The 11,857-nt window shown below is 43.3% G+C and overlaps 1 pseudogene across 1 annotated transcript in view; it reads left to right on the forward strand.

The window, feature by feature from the left end:
• The first annotated feature begins 5,854 nt into the window (after window positions 1–5,854).
• The window catches only part of LOC311103239 (arf-GAP with dual PH domain-containing protein 1-like), a 73,038-nt pseudogene continuing 67,035 nt past the window's right edge, over window positions 5,855–11,857 (forward strand). Inside the window, exon 1 of the transcript in view lies at window positions 5,855–5,945. The product of the transcript in view is annotated as an arf-GAP with dual PH domain-containing protein 1-like (transcript). The remainder of the gene's footprint in view (window positions 5,946–11,857) is intronic.

Genomic DNA, 11,857 nt, shown 5'->3' on the forward strand with positions numbered 1-11,857 from the left:
GTTGACAATGATGGCTACAAGTAAACCCACATTTTTATTTTATTTTTATTTTATTTTTTATTTAACCTTTATTTAACCAGGTAAGCCAGTTGAGAACAAGTTGTCATTTACAACTGCGACCTGGCCAAGATAAAGCAAAGCAGTGCGATAAAAACAACAACACAGAGTTACATATGGGATAAACAAAACATTAAGTCAAAAATACAACAGAAAATATATATACAGTGTGTGCGAATGTAGTAAGTTATGGAGGTAAGGCACAAAATAGGCCATAGTGCAAAATAGTTACAATTTCGTATTAACACTGGAATGATAGATGTGCAAAAGATGATGTGCAAATAGAGATACTGGGGTGCAAATTAGCAAAATAAATAACAATATGGGGATGAGGTAGTTGGGTGGGCTAATTTCAGAATGGCTGTGTACAGGTGCAGTGATCGGTAAGCTGCTCTGACAAATGACGCTTAAAGTTAGTGAGGGAGATAAGAGTCCAGCTTCAGAGATTTTTGCAGTTCGTTCCAGTCATTGGCAGCAGGGAACTGGAAGGAATGGCGGCCAAAGGAGGTGTTGGCTTTGGGGATGACCAGTGAGATATACCTGCTGGTGCGCAGACTACGGGTGGGTGTTGCTATGGTGACTAGTGAGCTAAGATAAGATGGGGATTTGCCTAGCAGTGATTTATAGATGACCTGGAGCCAGTGGGTTTGGCGACGAATATGTAGTGAGGGCCAGCCAACATAAGCGTACAGGTCACAATGGTGGGTAGTATATGGGGCTTTGGTGACAAAACGGATGGCACTGTGATAGACTACATCGAATTTGCTGAGTAGAGTGTTGGAAGCTATTTTGTAAATGACATCGCCGAAGTCAAGGATCGGTAGGATAGTCAGTTTTACGAGGGCATGTTTGGCAGCATGAGTGAAGGAGGCTTGGTTGCGAAATAGGAAGCAGATTCTAGATCTAACTTTTGATTGGAGATGCTTAATGTGAGTCTGGAAGGAGAGTTTACAGTCTAACCAGACACCTAGGTATTTGTAGTTGTCCACATACTCTAGGTCAGACCCGCCGAGAGTAGTGATTCTAGTCGGGTGGGCGGGTGCAAGCAGCGTTCGGTTAAAGAGCATGCATTTAGTTTTACTAGTGTTTAAGAGCAGTTGGAGGCTACGGAAGGAGTGTTGTATGGCGTTGAAGCTCGTTTGGAGGTTTGTTAACACAGTGTCCAATGAAGGGCCAGATGTATACAAAATGGTGTCGTCCGCATAGAGGTCGATCCGAGCGTCACCAGCAGCAAGAGCGACATCATTGATATACACAGAGAATAGAGTCGGCCCGAGAATTGAACCCTGTGGCACCCCCATAGAGACTGCCAGAGGTCCAGACAACAGGCACTGCGATTTGACATATTGAACTCTATCTGAGAAGTAGTTGGTGAACCAGGCGAGGCAGTCATTTGAGAAACCAAGGCTAATTAGTCTGCCAATAAGAATACGGTGGTTGACAGAGTCGAAAGCCTTGGCCAAGTCGATAAAGACGGCTGCGCAGTACTGTCTTTTATCGATCGCGGTTATAATATCGTTTAGGACCTTGAGTGTGGCTGAGGTGCACCCATGACCAGCTGGGAAACCGGATTGCATAGCAGAGAAGGTATGCAATGGGGGGGGGGGGGGGGGGGTATGGGCAAGTTGCAGCGGAGGGTGCAGAGCTGGTGGCCGGGGTAGTGGTAGCCAGGTGGAAAGCATGGCCAGCCGTAGCAAAATGCTTGTTGAAATTCTCGATTATTGTAGATTTATCGGTGGTGACAGTGTTTCCTAGCCTCAGTGGAGTGGGCAGTTGGGAGGAGGTGCTCTTACTCTCCATGGACTTTACAGTGTCCCAAAACTTTTTGGAGTTAGTGCTACAGGATGCACATTTCTGTTTGAAAAAGCTAGCCTTTGCTTTCCTAACTGATTGTGTATATTGGTTCCTGACTTCCCTGAAAAGTTGCATATCGCAGGGGCTGTTCGATCCTAATGCAGTACACCACAGGATGTTTTTGTGCTGGTCAAGGGCAGTCAAGTCTGAGGAGAACCAGGGGCTATATCTGTTCTTAGTTCTGAATTTTTTGAATGGGGCATGCTTATTTAAGATTGAGAGGAAAGCACTTTTAAAGAACAACCAGGCATCCTCTACTGACAGAATGAGGTCAATATCCATCCAGGATACCCGGGCCAGGTCAATTAGAAAGGTCTGCTCACTAAAGTGTTTTAGGGAGCGTTTGACAGTGATGAGGGGTGGTCGTTTGACCACGGACCCATTTCGGACGCAGGAAATAAGGCAGTGATCGCTGAGATCTTGGTTGAAGACAGCGGAGGTGTTTTTAGAGGGTATATTTGTCAGGATGATATAAATGAGGGTGCCCATGTTTACAGATTTAGGGTTGTACCTGGTAGGTTCGTTGATAATTTGTGTAAGATTGAGGGCATCTAGTTTAGATTGTAGGTTGGCCGGGGTGTTAAGCATATCCCATTTTAGGTCACCAAGCAGTATGAACTCTGAGGGTAGATGGGGGGCAATCCGTTCACATATGGTGTCCAGGGCACAGCTCGGGACTGAGGGGGGTCTGTAGCAAGCGGCAACAGTGAGAGACTTATTTCTGGAAAGGTGGATTTTTAGAAGTAGAAGCTCAAACTGTTTGGGCACAGACCCGGATCTCTACAGTAGATTGCAACCCCACCCCCTTTGGCAGTTCTATCGTGACCGAAAATGTTTTAGTTGGGGATGGAAATTTCATTCCTATGTATCCCATGCCCATGCATGTGACTCGCTGCAATTTTAGCGAAGTGAAATAGTACATTTTCCAGAATTCGAGCATAAAGCCAGTACATTTCTGGTGTCAAAGTAACTGCTAATCTCATCTCACCCATTGGTATAGGGCTCGTTGTGAATTTGGAGAGATATCAAGTGGGAAGATACTGCCATCTGGTGGTGTAAAATGGAACCACAGAACAGAGCAGATTAGCTGGGGTGTATTCATTACGGAAACCATTTAAGAACTAAACGGAAGATAACAGAGCAAACGTAACGAAGCCGGGAGGGACCTACCTGGATTTGTCCAATAGAAACTCTCGTTTGCGTTTTCCTTTTGGAGTAAACGGTTTCTGTTGCAAAACATTTAGCAACAGACGAAACGTTTTGCAACAGAATCGGCATAATGATTACACCCCTAATGTCCCGTGTGCAAGGTGTCCTCGACGGCTGCTTGTTCATGTTTCCCCCGAAATTGTTTTCATAAACTGATTACAATGAATATTATTATTCACACGCCTGGTTAGTCGCTTTGACTTTGCAACTTGGCCAGATAGTGATGACCTTTCCGTCTGTGGTAAATAGCAATATTGTTCGTTTACAAACACTCAAGTAATTTCATTTAAATTAAATAATGTATGTTGCCATCCTGGCAAAACACCTTGATCAATTCTAAGTTCTGGCTCCAGGGCCATGTCATGAAGAGGTGGAGACTTCAGCTCTCTTTATAAGAAATGTATGTAGGCAGATTTTAAATAGCACAATCTTATGCATATTCTATATATATATGTGTATATCATAGATGTACAACATGTGTCCCTGGTTGGGCTCGTATGTTTATGTCGATTTCAGTCCATTCTGTAAGTCTATATGCCACCCTCAGTTTATTGGCGAGCTAGACACACATAGTGTTATGGAATAGGTCAGGTAGTTTAGGAGCTTGACACTACACTACCACTTACACACTCCATCCCCAGGTGGCAGCACTAACCGGTCAGGTGCTGTGTTCTGCCTGGAAGTCTTGATTATGCACAGGTGTGGGTGATCAATCAGTGTGTCTGCTTGCAGAGCTGTGAGGCTGCTGGAGTTTGAGGGCCATGTGGGTCTTTGGTTTTGGTTTGAATGTTTCGGTTCTGGGTCTTTTGTAGTAAAATTTTTGTAAATAGTGGGGTCCAAAATTATTGGATCCTTTGATAAAGAATAGCAAGAAATACTATATACAAAATTATAATACTGAGCTTTATTGTATGCTCAAACATTTTTACAAATGGTATGATTTTATACTAACATAATTGCTCAGAGAAATATATTTTGTTTAACAAGTAATAAAACAAATATCAAAAAGATATTGATTATTGGAACCCCTGTTTCAATACTCCAACACCCTCCCCATGCTAGGATAACAACACTGAGCCTTTTTCTTTAATGTTTTATGAAATTGGAGAACACATTGGGAGGAATCTTAGACCATTCCTCCTTACAGAAACTTTCCATATCCTTGATATCCTTTGTCTGCGCTTATGGACTGCACTCTTCAATTCAAACCGCAGGTTTTCAATGAGGTTCAAGTCCGGAGACTGAGATGGCTGTTGCAAAATGTAGATTTTCTGGTCAATTAACCATTTCATTGTGGATTTTGATGTGTGCTTGGGATTATTGTCTTGCTGGAAGATTCACTTGCGGCCAAGTTTCAGCCTCCTGGCAGAGGCAACCAGGTTTTTGTAAAAAAAAATGTCCTTGTACTTAGTAAAGTTCATGATGCCGTTGACCTTAACAAGGGCCCCAGAACCAGTGGAAGCAAAATAGCCCCATATCATCAAAGATCCACCACCATATTTTGCAGTAGGGATTAAGTATTTTCTGCATATGCATTGTTCTTTTAAAGGCCAAAACCACCATTGGTGTGCGTGGCCAAAGAGCTCTAATAAAAAACAATATAAAAAAATATTAAATGCAACTTTGACTATTTCCTGATGACCTATTGTCAGGTCTCCCTTGCAAACTAGGTTTCTACAGTATTTTCCTGGTTAAATAAAGGTTAAATAAATAAAATGATGCTTGCAGTAAAACTCTTGACGATGACTAGAAATAGTCATCTTCATGCCATTTTAGGAATCGGTTTCTGTGGATTCATGGCTGGTTTTGAGTTTAGGTCTACATGCTCTTGAAATTGAGAAATTGAGTTGTCAAGAGAGCGGCAATAAAACGCCAAGATGCAACTCTACCTCCAGCTAGTGTTCAAGATTATTCACCTGAAGGAGAGGTGAATGGAGCAGAGCCATGTTATTTATAGCTAAAGACATGGCTCTGGAAGGGAGGACTGTAGGTAAGAAGATGTAGTACCCGTGCAGTGTGTAACTAATGCTCCCCCCCCCCCCCCCCCCCCCCCTCCCCTCAAGTGATGCTGAATGGTCACGTACTGATTAGGCTTTTTCCACCGAATAATACATTTTAGTCAGTTGGTTGCACAAAACCATTCTACGTTTCAGTGGACTAAACATTCCAGAACAGGTTAATGCCCGTTTATGTCAACCTGACATTTCAGCAAGCCTGACCTACACAGAATCAATAAAGGTGTCGATTAGTATGAATCAAAAGGAAGGGAAATTATTTGTAATGGGAGTGCCTTGGAAAATGTTTTCAAGAACTGAATGTCCGCTTGCGGCTTCAGGTCTGACTTTTGAAAGAGAGCGAGAGAGACAGAGAGAGAGACAGAGAGAGAGAGAGAGAGAGAGAGAGAGAGAGAGAGAGAGAGAGAGAGAGAGAGAGAGAGAGAGAGAGCACTAATGTGTAGAGAACAGGAACTGGGAGGAAGAGTAGGGTAGAATTCACACGGAATATTCAGCTGTAGCTGCACATTTTGTTGGATATATGTTTTCATAATAATTATTGCGACGTGGACACTATTTCTCGTGTCTCAGATGTGATAGTGTTTTCATCACATCACTGCCCCCGGGGCACAGTGAGTGACAGTTATAGTGGAGATTTTTTTACTACGCTCGAACAGCCTTCAGCCTTCACTTTCAAGGCTTTGGAGTGGATCAATTGAATTAGAAAATACATTCTCAACATGACTACGGATCAAGAAAAGAATAAACAGCTTTTGATAAAGCTGTTGGAGAGACCGGGGAACGGGAGCAGTGTGGATTGCGGAGCTGCAGGTACAGTCTAGGCTACTATGGTCGCATCAATGTCTCAAGTATGTCAGGTCAGGTGGCGCGCGCGCTCCTCCAGACAGTTCTCAGAGCATTTAATATTATTCTGTACGTAAATCCGAGACACTGCCATGCAAGAACTGTAGGCTACTGTAGTGCTCTATTGTTTGCCGTTATCAGTGTCTGTTTAAGCTGTAGTGCAGTCAAACAGGTGTCATTGCATAACAATACAGTGAAATCAGGTGAACATTTAAATGTTTGTATCAGAGAGAGAGAGAGTGAGAGAGAGCAAGAGACTGGAACCGTGAGACAGAGGGAAAGGCAGAAGGACAGACAGGCAGACTGACGGAATAACATAATATTTTGGGATGTAGGCCTAATTCCCTGGTCTAAATATTCCTGCCTTGTGTGAGTTCTCCAGGCTGGCACACTGACAAATGCCAGTCTATAGCTTTACCTACCTCAACAGAGTGAGACCTGCATCTAATCATAATGTAGGTTGTAATAGAGTCTCCATAAGTTTATTGTGACCACTGACCAGGAATACAATACAGACAATTTATGATTCCTTAATGCTATGACTCATTCAAGTGGACATGCCCTACCATCTATGCAATATTAATCCTCTGGTTCCATCCTCTGTAGCAGTTACTATGCTGTACAAGTCAGGGCTCGATGTCAAGTAGTCATAGCCTTATTTATTTTCAGGGTAATAATGAATATGTGCAATGAATAGCAACTGCATGGATTTTGAAAAGACTTAAGAGGGTCCAGTCAACATAACATCTATTGTATTCCGTCTTTAAATCATTTAATTAGAACTATCCTTAGAACTATATTTCATCAGGAGTGATGTGCTATCAATGATGCAGATCAGACGGCCGGTTTAGCCTGTGGAGCCAATCTGCTCTGTATGGAGACGATAGATACTCCAGGGTTGTATTCATTAGGCACCAAATGGAAGAAAAACAGACTGAAACAGGGACGGACTGCTTGGAATTGTCCAATAAGAAGCTCTCATTTTCATTTTCATGCAAAACGGTAAAACAATTTTTTGTTACATGCCCTAATGAACATAACCCAAGGCTGAGTGCTGAGCACACCCACACGTTCCCATGGTGACTCAGCTATGAGCTCATCTCTAGATTCAATTTCAATTTCAATTTCAATTTAAGGGCTTTATTGGCATGGGAAATGTGTGTTAACATTGCCAAAGCAAGTGAAGTAGATAGTAAACAAAAGTGAAATAAACAATAAATATTAACAGTAAACATTACACTCAGAAGTTTCAAAAGAATAAAGACATTTCAAATGTCATATTATGTATATATACAGTGTTGTAACAATGTGCAAATAGTTAAAGTACAAATGGGAAAATAAATAAACATAAATATGGGTTGTATTTACAATGGTGTTTGTTCTTCACTGGTTGCCCTTTTCTTGTGGCAACAGGTCACAAATCTTGCAGCTGTGATGGCACACTGTGGTTTTTCACCTAGTAGATAAGGGAGTTTATCAAATTTGGGTTTGTTTTCGAATTCTTTGTGGATCGCTGTAATCTGAGGGAAATATGTGTCTCTAATATGGTCATACATTTGGCAGGAGGTTAGGAAGTGCAGCTCAGTTTCCACCTCATTTTGTGGGCAGTGTGCACATAGCCTGTCTTCTCTTGAGAGCCAGGTCTGCCTACGGCGGCCTTTCTCAATAGCAAGGCTATGCTCACTGAGTCTGTACATAGTCAAAGCTTTCCTTAAGTTTGGGTCAGTCACAGTGGTCAGGTATTCTGCCACTGTGTACTCTCTGTTTAGGGCCAAATAGCATTCTAGTTTGCTCTGTTTTTTTGTTTGTTCTTTCCAATGTGTCAAGTAATTCTCTTTTTGTTTTCTCATGATTTGGTTGGGTCTAATTGTGTTGTTGTTGTTGTTGTTGTTGTCCTGGGGCTGTGTGGGGTCTGTTTGTGTTTGTGAACAGAGGCCCAGGACAAGCTTACTTAGGGGACTCTTCTCCAAGTTCATCTCTCTGTAGGTGATGGCTTTGTTATGGAAGGTTTGGGAATCGCTTCCTTTTAAGTGGTTATAGAATTTAACGGCTCTTTTCTGGATTTTGATAATTAGCGGGTATTGGCCTAATTCTGCTCTGCATGCATTATTTGCATGCATCATCTCTAGATCCGAGGTCACAGAGTTCACAGTTATGTCATGTCCTGCTTGGCTTTTGAAAGAAATACAGTATCTTCAAGGTAGAATTCATTCAAAAAACCAACACTCGATCCCACCGATGTCAACAACTACAGACCAGTATCCCTTCTTTCTTTTCTTTCCAAAACTATTGAGCGTGCCGTCTTTAGCCAACTCTCTTGCTATCTCTCTCAGAATGACCTTCTTGATCCAAACCAGTCAGGTTTCAGGACTGGTCATTCAACTGAGACTTCTCTTCTCTGTGTCACGGAGGCTCTCCACACTGCTAAAGCTAACTCTCTCTCCTCTGCTCTTGTCCTTCTAGACCTGTCTGCTGCCTTTGATACTGTGAACCATCAGATCCTCCTCTCCACCCTCTCCGAGCTGGGCATCTCCGGCGCGGCTCACTCCTGGATTGCGTCCTACCTGACCGGTCGCTCCTACCAAGTGGCGTGGCGAGAAGCTGTCTCCGCACCACGTGCTCTCACCACTGGTGTCCCCCAGGGCTCAGTTCTAGGCCCTCTCCTATTCTCCCTATACACCAAGTCACTTGGCTCTGTCATATCCTCACATGGCCTCTCCTATCATTGCTACGCTGACGATACACAACTAATCTTCTCCTTTCCCCCTTCTGATAACCAGGTGGCGAATCGCATCTCTGCATGTCTGGCAGACATATCAGTATGGATGACGGATCACCACCTCAAGCTGAACCCTGGCAAGACGGAGCTGCTCTTCCTCCCGGGGAAGGACTGCCCGTTCCATGATCTCGCCATCACGGTTGACAACTCCGTTGTGTCCTCCTCCCAGAGTGCGAAGAGCCTTGGCGTGACCCTGGACAACACCCTGTCGTTCTCCGCTAACATCAAGGCGGTGACCCGATCCTGCAGGTTCATGCTCTACAACATTCGGAGAGTACGACCCTGCCTTACACAGGAAGCGGCACAGGTCCTAATCCAGGCACTTGTCATCTCCCGTCTGGATTACTGCAACTCGCTGTTGGCTGGCCTCCCTGCCTGTGCCATTAAACCCCTACAACTCATCCAGAATGCCGCAGCCCGTCTGGTGTTCAACCTTCCCAAGTTCTCTCACGTCACCCCCCTCCTCCGCACACTCCACTGGCTTCCAGTTGAAGCTCGCATCCGTTACAAGACCATGGTGCTTGCCTATGGAGCAGTGAGGGGAACGGCACCTCCGTACCTTCAGCCTCTGATCAGTCCCTACACCCAAACGAGGGCATTGCGTTCATCCACCTCTGGCCTGCTGGCTCCCCTTCCTCTGCGGAAACATAGTTCCCGCTCAGCCCAGTCAAAACTGTTCGCTGCTCTGGCACCCCAATGGTGGAACAAGCTCCCTCACGACGCCAGGACAGCGGAGTCACTCACCACCTTCCGGAGACATTTGAAACCCCACCTCTTTAAGGAATACCTGGGATAGGATAAAGTAATCCTATCCCAGCTTTGCCAACATTGGGTGACTGACACTTTACCATGTATCCCAGAATTTCCAAATGAGAAGTTATGTGTATTTCGGTGAAGCTGTTAGTATGAGCAAACTGATAGTGAAAATTTTGCATGCAGTGTCAGGTTATTTTTTAAACTCACTGCATGGCTTTTGTCGGTCGTTCTGTCTGTCTGTATGTATGTATGTATGTATGTATGTATGTATGTATGTATGTATGTATGTATGTATGTATGTATGTATGTATGTATGTATGTATGTATGTATGTATGTATGTATGTATGTATGTATGTATGTATGTATGTATGTATGTATGTATGTATGTATGTATGTATGTATGTATGTATGTCTGTCTGTCTGTCTGTCTGTCTGTCTGTCTGTCTGTCTGTCTGTCTGTCTGTCTGTCTGTCTGTCTGTCTGTCTGTCTGTCTGTCTGTCTGTCTGTCTGTCTTTCTAATCTCACAGCATGGCTGGTGTACTGAGTGTACTGTCTGGGTTTGTGCCATTACTTTCTGTAATTGAGAGAAGAGATGGTTGGTTGAGATAAAACCATGGCATACACTCATAATTGTAAACTGTAAATGTGCAATATCATTAGGAACCATGTCAAGTAGATTCTGTCATCCCTCTGCTGCCCCTCTATCTCAATGTCTATTGCTTTATTGGCATGACGTAACAATGTACATATTGCCAAAGAGTACTTTGGAAATGATTCATTAACAATATCAATAACAACATCATTAAAAATAATAATCAAGATTGCCACAAACAGGACAATCAGTAACAACAATAATCAATGGGGGGGTTGTTTTAGAAATGGGAATCAGTAAGAAAATAAGTCAGTAAATAAGTCAATAACAGGAAGATGTGAAGGTTGGTTGGTCTGTCAGACAATGTCCCTCTTTATGGCATCTCTCTCTCTCTCTCTCTCTCTCTCTCTCTCTCTCTCTCTCTCTCTCTCTCTCTCTCTCTCTCTCTCTCTCTCTCTCTCTCTCTCTCTCTCACACTTTCACTTTGTCTTCTCCATTCTCTTTTCCCCATCTGTCTCTTTTCTGTTCTCTCCTCTCATGCCTCTTGTCAGTTGTTCCTCCTCTATCTCTCAATATCTTTGCCATCCCCCACCCTCCCTATCTCTGTGGCATTTACCCTAGATATAAATCCACTCACTGAGTGACTTGTCTTTTTGCAGGTTTATGATCATCTCGCACAATCTCTTTAATTAGGAGATGTACTGTATATCCCCCACTATCCCTTTAATTAGTAGATATACAGTACCAGTCAAAAGTTTGGACACACCTACTCATTCAAGCGTTTTTCTTTATTTTTACTATTTTCTACATTGTAGAATAATAGTGAAGACATCATAACTATGAAATAACACATATGGAATCATGTAGTAACCCAAAAAGTGTTAAACAAATGAAAATATATTTTATATTTTATATTCTTCAAAGTAGCCACCCTTTGCCTTGATGACAGCTTTGCACACTCTTGGCATTCTCTCAACCAGCTTCACCTGGAATGCTTTTCCAACAGTCTTGAAGGAGTTCCCACATATGCTGAGCACTTGTTGGCTGCTTTTCCTTCACTCTGCGGTCCAACTCATTCCAAACCATCTCAATTGGGTTGAGGTCGGGTATTGTGGAGGCCAGGTCATCTGATGCAGCACTCCATCACTCTCCTTCTTGGTCAAATAGCACTTACACAGCCTGGAGGTCTGTTGGGTCATTGTCCTGTTGAAAAACAAATGATAGTCCTACTAAGCGCAAACCAGATGGGATGGTGTATTGCTGCAGAATGCTGTGGTAGCCATGCTGGTTAAGTGTGCCTTGAATTCTAAATAAATCACAGAAATTGTCACCAGCAAAGCACCCCCACACCATCACACCTCCTCCTCCTTGCTTCACGGTGGGAACCACATATGCGGAGATCATTCGTTCACCTACTCTGCGTCTCACAAAAACATGGCGTTTGGAGCCAAAAATCTCAAATTTGGACTCATCAGACCAAAAAACAGATTTCCACCGGTCTAATGTCCATTGCTTGTGTTTCTTGGCCCAAGCAAGTCTCTTCTTCTTATTGGTGTCCTTTAGTAGTGGTTTCTTTGCAGCAATTCAACCATGAAGGCCTGATTCACACAGTCTCCTCTGAACAGTTGATGTTGAGATGTGTCTATTACTTGAACTCTGTGAAGCATTTATTTGGGCTGCAATTTCTGAGGCTGGTAACTCTAAAGAACTTATCCTCTGCAGCAGAGATAACTCTGGGTCTTCCTTTCCT

Source organism: Coregonus lavaretus (genome assembly GCF_964263955.1).
Source record: "Coregonus lavaretus genome assembly, chromosome: 28".
In the NCBI taxonomy this organism is placed as follows: domain Eukaryota; kingdom Metazoa; phylum Chordata; class Actinopteri; order Salmoniformes; family Salmonidae; genus Coregonus; species Coregonus lavaretus.